This window comes from Stegastes partitus, unplaced genomic scaffold, assembly GCF_000690725.1.
Source record: "Stegastes partitus isolate 25-593 unplaced genomic scaffold, Stegastes_partitus-1.0.2 Scaffold2248, whole genome shotgun sequence".
Lineage (NCBI taxonomy): Eukaryota > Metazoa > Chordata > Actinopteri > Pomacentridae > Stegastes > Stegastes partitus.
In genome coordinates this window covers 1-7446 of record NW_007579979.1, presented here as the reverse complement: position 1 = coordinate 7446, position 7446 = coordinate 1, and the positions used below count along the sequence as shown (strand labels likewise).

At 40.2% G+C, this 7446-nt stretch overlaps 1 protein-coding gene across 1 annotated transcript in view; it reads right to left on the bottom strand.

The window, feature by feature from the left end:
* Positions 1-4899, bottom strand: part of aatkb (apoptosis-associated tyrosine kinase b) — a 29403-nt gene extending 24504 nt beyond the window's left edge. Inside the window, exon 1 of the mRNA XM_008304534.1 lies at positions 4720-4899. The gene's annotated coding sequence lies outside the window, so the exon portion shown is untranslated. The remainder of the gene's footprint in view (positions 1-4719) is intronic.
* Between the last annotated feature and the right edge of the window lie 2547 nt (positions 4900-7446).

The following is a 7446-nucleotide window of genomic DNA, read 5'->3' as shown; positions in this document are numbered from 1 at the left end:
AAAAAAACGTCCTCAGTTTTGCAACAAAAAAGTTAAAGTGTTTTTTACTTTTTGAAAAAGAAATTAATGATCTTTAATTAGGTCACATGACCAATCAGTTGTTTCTGCCTCTAGAAAACATGGCCGATACCATCTGACATGAAAAGTTAATCACAAATTTCCCGATTTGCAAGTATTCCTGCAGACACTTATCTTGAATTTTTCTTGGGTTTGCTTCTTCTTTGCAGTTTTTTGGGGGGCAAAAAAATGTCTTTTTTTTCTGGTCTCTTATACTCTTTTAATCCAGCCATGTAGCCTTTAGCGCCACCTTCTTAACTCCAAGGCAATTCATGGAAACAAGCCTTATTCATGTTTTCTTTTTATTCTTATTCTTTCCAAGGTTTGCGTGACAGCTGTTTGGAACTTTAGGTTTTGGGTTGAACCAGCTGGAAGTGATCAACAGGAAGCTTCTTCGTCGTTCCAGTATTGATTTACACACCTGTGACTGATGCAAGCAGGGCATTACTATCTGTTTACTTCGTTGTCCAACACCCTGAACATTCGGCAGCAGAAAGCCGCTCTGTACTACATCCTGTAATTTGTTTTGTTGCGACGTGTGATACTTAACAGCACCGTCTAATAAAATGCAGAAAGCTGATGATATTTTGGCACCGGCGCTGAGATAAAGTGAAGCAAGCTGTCCTGGCACGGTTCGGCGTTTCTCTGAGCTGTTTGTGAGACTGTTGGAGAGTCACAGTGTAAACAAAGCCGGTCTGTTATGTCCAGAGATTATTAGCTCTGAGATTACATGCATCTCAATCCTGTGTTTCACTGATAAGCCTGCTGGTGTTGGTGCAGAGACACGTTTCTGGAATCTGGAGGAAAGAGCCTCTCTGTTGGACCTTCACTCACCAAAATGTCTTCTTTTTTGAAATATTTTTATCAAAAAAAATCAACATTAGCAGCATATTCATAATAGAACAGAAGGCGGGAAGGAGGCGATTCGGTGCAATTTGATCCAATCTCTGAGCTTCACAGGCTCCGAGTGGCACCAGGAGGCCCAGCGATCAATAAGTCTTCACAGCTCTGAGTGGATCAGAGGGATTGGTGTCACACTCACGTCTCTGCCGATGAAGATCTTCCATTGTGTGTTAATTATGTCGTACTTCAAAAGAAACCCGAAAAGAGAGGAGATCTGTGAAGAGTACTAGGGGCGACTTCTTTGAATTTAATTACTCAGAAGTGGCTGCCAGAGCGAGTTGACATGTGTCAGAGTGGAGCGAAATGCAAATGGAAGAAGTAACACACAAATCTGAACCAATGATCAGCCTGCATGCTAAACAAGGGCCGCAGCCAAAATACACAAGCAAAAAAAAAAAAAAACGAATGTGGAGACGTAGAAAGTAACTTCACTGTGTTGAAGCCTCCTTCCACTGCGCCATGTTTTAGAGGGAAAAATTCTACTTTTTGTTCCACCACATTTATATCTAACAGCTTTACCTACTTTAAATTCTAAGATTACAATCAATAAATCAAACTTTTACAGCACGTAGTTAAATATTAAATCTTTTTTTTTCTTCTCTTTTCTTCTAAAAAGCAGTCAGCTCACATTTCAGATGTCTATGAGTTGTTAACAGCTCCACCAAAAAATTATTCTTTTTTTTTTTTCCCCCTCGAAACTTCACACATGGTTTCATTTCAATAAATGTTCAAATGATCTAATATCCAAGTCCAAAAACTGGAAACAGATTTGTGCATCAGAACTTTTTTCTTCTTTCTTTTCCCATGAATCATGTTTGGAGCCGTCAGATTTATCTGCTGTCCACCACAATAAAACTGGATAGAAGCTGGCTCCACCTGCAACAATGCTGACGCCCTGAAGCTCCTTTATTAACAATCAGATATTTATCTATGTGTTAGTCAGAGGAACCAAACCAAGACTTTCCTGCTTCGCTTTCATTACATTTTGCTGCTTTTACTTCATGCAGGACTTCCTTGTAATGGAGTATTTTTGCTGCCTTTGTACTTTTACTCAAGTTCAGGTCCTGAATATTTTACTTTAAATACTTTATTAATACTCTCTATAAGACTTGGTCCACACCATTAGCTGTTAAAGGAAAAAACAACTAATTAAGACATAACATTTAACATTATTGTGGACATTTCTTATCAAGGTTATTAAAAATTAAACAAAGTCATGCTGTTGGTTTTCCAGCCAGTTTACAAAAAGACCAAGCTATAGAGAGAATTACAATATATGGACAGTTAAATGAGTAAATGTTTAGCAATTAAAAGACATATTTAAGGACAAATTTGTTGCTTATCATCTTGTGTGAGAAAAAAAAAGTTTAAGGTGCTGTATTGCAATTTAAAATTTTAATTTAGTTTAAATTAAATTAGGTTTAAACATCTAAAAGCTCAAAACCAGTAAAAATTCTGTAAATGAGAACACTAAGGATGTCTTAGTTCGATATTAATAATTGGGATCAATCAAGGCTTCGCAATAATCATGGATGGAGAAATGATAAGTAATTATTTTAACCGTTATTTTACTTTTTTTTTTCTGTTTTGGTAAATCACAAAAAATATCCAGTAAACTTACAGGTACAAAGTTGAATTTATATGCAGACTGTAAAAAGAAATAAGTAAATAACTGACAAATAACTTTTCACAATGTCAATATTAACAAATCAGTATTTTTTTTCAAATCTGTAATTTGTTCTTTTGCGGCGTCTTAGAAGTGTCAGCTGTTTGACTGTATTTAATTCAGCTAAATTATTATTTTACACACATTCACTGTTGTTTTCACCAGGTTAACAGTTCTTCAGTGTTACAATATTTCACCTTTAAAACATTTTTTCTGGCAACTTTCACTTTATTCATTTATTTTTTAACTTTTTTTTCTTCTTTCTTCCAACGTACCGACGCTTTACAGCCAAAAAACCGTGGTTACACGAAGGAAATGCTTTTTTTGCTACTCAGCCGTCAAGCATAAACGTAGGAATGATCTTATTAACTTTAAAGGTGTTAGAGTGTGTATTATCTCCAAAAATGGTATCGGATTGGGGTTTATTAATATATTAAACGACTTGGATCAGGTGGAAAAACTTGATTGAATACAGTAATACTGCTGCTTACTGCAAATGGAAGTACAGTCATAATACTTCAAACAGTTTTTACAGTAACCTACTGGCATCAAGCTGCTGCTACTTTTTTACTCAGTGTCAGATTTTACAGTTTTGCTTTTCTTGTGTCTAAAAAAAATTCACTTTGAAGCAGGTTCAGGTGGATTTTTCTGGCCTTTTTTTTAAAGTTTCTTTCATGTTACATTGACGAGCACTGAGGAGCTCCTCAAAGATTCTCTCTGTGTCTCGAACGAACAACAACGAAGCGGAGAGGAGGGGAGGGGAGCTGGCTGCATCCACCGACCGGATGTCAGAATGAAAGTGTCTTAGATGGGAGCTGGAGAGCAGAGAGGTCCCATCGCTGGAAAAATGTGACCCGCTGCAGCCCTCCACAACACCCACACAAACACATGCACACATAAACACCTCCGTCTCACGCTTCATCCTGTCCGCACACAAACACACACTCGTGCACGCCGCTCGCCTGCCCTCTGCTTCAGATCCAAATCTTCACACGGCCCTGCTCGCCCTCCCATTCAACATGTGGTTTCACTCTCCACACACGCTGTCACACACACACACACACACACACACACACACACACACACACACCAGCATTCACAGAGCTGCAAGAGTTTCCCTCAGTCTGCTGGATCCTGCAGCGACGTACACCAAACCTGAGCTGCAAATAAGACACATTTCACAGCTCTTTAACTGATTATCCTCCTGATCAAAAAACAGCCCTTCCAGGAAGGAAAGCTGCATTTTTAAACTGTTTTGTCCTGCAGCGGGTTAAAACAGACGGCTCCACTGCAGCAGAAATCAAATGATCTGTACATTCTTTTCTTTAAAGGGTTCTTTAGACACTTACACGCTAGTCTGTTAACTGAAGGCTGCCAACAGGGAGATAGCCATACGAGCAAAATTCACCAATCAGAGCCTCTAAATGTCACCAATAAACCAAAAAACCCAAACTAGCCTCTCCCACAAAGAATTAGTCCTCATCTTTCTGTTCCTGCAACAGAGAGCTTTTTTTTAAAATGCAAAACACTCAAAGATGATATAAAATTAACAAAACCCAAATCATCAAACTTGAGTTGCATTCTTGACGGTTCTGGTTCTGCTCCTTGTTCTGGTTGTTTGCAGCCACATCTGCTCTACTGCTGCACAAATCAAATCATTTATATATAGATTTATTTTTTCCTTAAAGGAATCTCTCAACACTTTGCGACACATGTTGATTTGTGAGGCGGATGAGAGAAGTGATGCAGCTCTCTCATCTGTGGACTGACGGCTGCAAACTGGCAAAATTTCGTCACCAATTAACCAAATCCCCAAAGCAGCCTCTCCCACAGTCCTCATCTGATCTGTCCTGCAAACACTCCAGTGGCATCAAACAGACCAAAGAAACATCATCACGCATTCTTTTCTTTTTTGCACCAAAGAGTTGTTTTTCTTAATTTATTTTTCAATTGATTCAATAAAAAAAATCAATTCAGGACTAATTAAAACAGAAAAAGAAAGACCAGATGTAGTTACCACCACCACAAATCCTTCAACTCTACACAACATATTTACATTGAAACCTCCCCCATAGTGTCCCCTGCACGCTTACCTTCCCACAGGTAGAGGCGACGTGTCAAACGCCCTCAAACTTTGGTTGCAGCACCTCAACATCTTCCCAGCTTCCTCACAAACACACATCCAAACACACAAGCACTCGGTGACCCCACAGAGGCCCCCACTGGCGCTATGGGTGGAGGGTGGCAGTGACAGGAAGAGAGTCTTCATCACTCTGCAGAGACCCTCACTGCTGATCCAGAGACGAGGAGGAAGAGGAGGAGGAGGAGGAGGAGAGGCTTTGTAGCTGGGATTTCTGGTGATGGAGGGATGAAGGGAGAGAAAACCAGATGGGAGGAGGAGGAGAAAGAGGGGAAGAAAGCAAAAAAAAAAAAAAAGTCTCCCAGCGCAGAAGCGAGACCGAACCTCTGGTCATCTCATGAGGCAGAGGAGCGAAAATTGAGCCCCCACAAAAATGCGAGAGAGAAAAATAGGAGTGGGAGGAGGATGGAAGGATGGAGGGTGAGGGGGTGGGTGGGATTCACATACTATACGTGTGACATCACTCACTCTCTTCCTCTCTCTCTTTCCCAAAAGCTGAAGAACATCTGCAGGGCATTCCCCCTCCCCACCAAACCAAGGAAAACACCCACACATACTTTCATTCACACTGTTCTGGTGAGGACTGTCCGCTGACCTTTGACCTCCTCGCTATCGCACTAAACCTAACTTTATCCAAAGTCTTCAATTTAACTGATGCAAGTAACTGAGCAGTTTAAACATTTAGGCACCTTTTATATTAAATTTAGAATTCAGAAGTGCTGTAACCACTGATTAATAAAACGCAACTCACATGTTGCTTTAGTGCCTCGGTTCGTCCCCATAATAAAGATTAATGGTTTATATAAGGTCTATATACTCATCTATAGTGCAAATTAAGAAAAATCGATGCATTTTTCACTGTAATATAAAGTCCTGCTCCTCTATGGAAACAGCACAACCATGAAGGAGGAGACAAAGGTGTCTTCTTTGCAGTACGACACAGTTAGAAAGCCACAAATCATGAAAAACCTGGAATCAACACGGACATCCAAGAACATCCGAGTCTCCACAACCTGAAAATGGTGGGTCTACACTCAATTCATATTTTACTGCTTACATTTTTCAACCTCTGGAAGCAAAATGTTTTCCTCTCTGCTCTGCTCGTCGGCTGTAGATCGATGCTTCATCATGCTGGATGTTTCTCTAACAACGTGCTCCTCTGTAAACCATTTATGAACCTTTTTTTTAGTCTCTCTTGTCGTCTCCTCTCTGCTCTGTGGAAACACTGCCTGCAGTTCACCTGAAAACTGATAATTTGTTGTCTTTTGTTTAATCGTGGCTTCTTATGTGCGCCAAGAAGTGCAGAATTTTTAGTTTTTTACCATATTTGGTGCAAACTCTTTATTTTCTGTGAGTGTTTACGTTAAATGTACAAAATACAGTGAATTTGATGAAAGATCACAATTTTAAGCTTAGATTTTTTTTTATTTTTTTAATAAATTAAACTGTGGAGACTCTGGGTTAGCGTTATAAATAAATACATGCATAAATAAAATTGTCTTTAAAAAGATGTGCTGGAAAAAGCCCCAACAGACGGATGTAAAGGAATAATCTGCTTCTTTTTTGGTATTTTTTCTTTAAAGGAATCATTAAACACTTTGGGAAATGTGTTTATCTGTTAGATGAGAGGACTGATGCAGCTCTCCTAACCGTGGACTGGAAACAGAGACGGTTACATTTGCCTTCCAGAGCCTCTAAACTTCACTGCTGAACAAAATCCCAGATCAAAATCCTAAAATCCCAAACTAGACTCTCCAGCAGAGAGCTAGTCCTCATCTTTCTGTTCCTAAAACACAGAGAGCTTTTCTCTCTCATCCCCTCTTGAAGTTTTTTGCTTTTTTTTTTCTTGGTGAAATTCCCTCTTCCTTCTCTGGGAGAGGCTCTGTCTTATTCCAGATGGGGCCCCGAGGCCGGATGCACTGTGGGCTCATGGGTATGCCCTTCCTCACGCCCTCGAGCCCTCTCGCTTCCCCCTCTCCCCTCTCCAGCCCCTGGACACACCCTGACAGGTTCCAGCTGGGTGGTCTGACCAGCCCAAGACAGAAAACAGACGTGTCATGCGCAGTCCATCCTCACTACATGTACGTATTCGTTGCATACAGCCAAGCGACAACTCGACATGCATCTGTAAACACATGCAGCGTCCAAGAGAGAGCAGGATGTTATGTAATACAGCTACAGACACTCCTGCAGTCAGACATCAGAGTGGAGAGGACATGAAAGCAGGAGAAGATGAGAAACGAGAGAAGATGGAGACGTACCCAGAGGCTAAAATACCTCATTATTAAAACAATCTCTCATGTGCCCGAGTGTGTGAGAAAAGTCATCTGACAGGCTTAAGCACGTGGATTCAACGCAGCCTCACGGCGGCATAAATGTTTCTGTAATTTCCGCTGAAGTGACTTGAATTATGTTAATTGCTTACATAATGTTGCGACATAAATTAGTGAGCTGAGGAATAAATCGTGTTCTTGTTGAGCGTTAATGTGAATCACAGCAGAGGCTTGTTGTGGAGGATAATAACGTGCTGCAATATTTTTTTTTTTCTAATTATTTATTTAGTCTCATACGCATGTTTTGTTTTGTTCAACCTGCAGTCCAAAACCTGAATGTATTCACTTTAGCAGCTGAAGCAGAGAACAGCTGAAGTCACATCATACAAGAGACTAAAAGGCATTTG